This window comes from Vombatus ursinus, unplaced genomic scaffold (assembly GCF_900497805.2).
Source record: "Vombatus ursinus unplaced genomic scaffold, bare-nosed wombat genome assembly UNPS02014799.1, whole genome shotgun sequence".
NCBI lineage: Eukaryota > Metazoa > Chordata > Mammalia > Diprotodontia > Vombatidae > Vombatus > Vombatus ursinus.
The window spans coordinates 38,178,571-38,180,451 of record NW_020954577.1 but is presented as its reverse complement, the minus strand read 5'-3'; positions in this window follow the sequence as shown (position 1 = coordinate 38,180,451).

Sequence of the window (1,881 nt, the reverse complement as noted above, 5' to 3'; positions counted from 1 at the left end):
TGCAAGGTAATAAATAGAAGAGCGAAGATTGGAACCCAGGTCCTCTGACTCCAAATCCAGCACATTCTACCACGCTGTATTTCCTCCTCATATGACTTCACATCATTCACATTTTTATTTAAAAGTTAATAGTTTAGGGGGCAGGTGAGGGGGGCAGTGGATAGAGCATGGGCCCTGGAGTCAGGAGGACCTGAGTTCGAATCTGGCCTCATACATTTGACGTTTGCTAGCTGTGTGACCCTGGGCAAGTCACTTAACCTCATTGCCCAGCCCCCCCCCCAAAAAAGGTAATGGTTTAAATTGTATTTAAAAGTTAATAACTATGTTCTTGTTCCTTTTCTCTTCTTCCTTCCTCCCTCTCTTTTTTATTCCTTCCTTTTTTTTTGTAAATGAGATGATAATACATCCCCAGCACTTAGCACAGTGCCCAGCCCACAGTAGGTGCTTAAAACTGTTTACTGACCGACTTATAGTAAACTAAAAATTAATGGAAATAACTTTGAAGAAGTTATAGGATGTAAGAAAAATCCACATAAAAGATCAGCATTCGTACATAAAACCAATAAAACCCAACAAGAAGAGTCAGAAAGGTAAATTCTGTTAAAAAAAAAAACTACAGAAGCTGTGAATTTGGGTATGTATCAAGATTCACCCAGAGACTATATGAAATTAACTGTAAAACACTATGCAGAAATAAAGGCATATCTAAGTAATTGGAGAAACATTATTTGTTCATGGGTAGGTCAAACCAATATAATAAAAATGAAAACACTATCTAAATTAATTTACTTAGACTTATTTAGTGCTGTGCCAAATGCCCAAATGAATATTTCACAGATCTAAAAAAATAATAACAACATCCACATATAGGAACAAAAGACCAAGAATATCAAGAGTAGTAATGAAAAAAAATGGGAAGGAAGTCAGTCTATCAGCACCAGATTTCAAACTGAACTCCAAAGCAGTAGTGACTAAAATGATTTGGTACTGGGAGAGAGAGAGAGAGAGAGAGAGAGAGAGAGAGAGAAAGACGGGGGGAGGGAGGGAGAGAAAGATCAGTGTAACAGATTAGCTATACAAAATACAAAATACAGTAGCATAGAATGTGATAAACCCAAAGATCCCAGTTCCTGGACAAAAGATTCATTATTTGACCAAAAGGGCTGGGAAAACTGAACAGCAGTCTAGCAGAAATTAGATTTAAACAAAAACCTCACATCATATTCCAAGATAGCTCCAAATAAATACATAGTCTAGATATAAAAAGTCACATCATAAACAAATTAGAAGAGCAAGGAAGAAATTACCTTTCAGATCTATGGAGAGGGGAAGATTTTGTAACTAAATAAATCATATCAAGGCTCTCAAAAGATGAAATGGACAGTTTTCTTGTACACAATTTAAAAAGGTTTTGAACAAACACATCTAATGTAGTAAAAAAAAAAAAAGCAGGAGGGATACAGGCAATAGGTATAAAATCGTTGCGACAAGCATCTCGGAATTAAAAGATATATAAGAAATTGATTCAGATACATGAGACTAAGAGCCATTCCCCAAGCAGATAAATGGTCAAAGGAGGCAAATAGGCAGCTTCCAAAGGAGGAAATTCAAGTTGTCAACAATAATATGAAAAAAATGCTCTAGATTACTAAAAATTAAAAAAATGCAAGGGACTGAAACTATGACAAAAGAGGAAAATGACAAATGCTGGAGATGCTATGGGAAACAAGTACACTAGAGCACTGTGGGCAGGTTTGTGAATTGACCTACTAATTCTGGAAAGCAATTTGAAACTATGCCCAGAAAATTACCAAACTGTGCATATGCTTTGTCCCAGCAATAACTTCTCCTAGGCTTCTACCCACCAAAGAAATGTTTAAA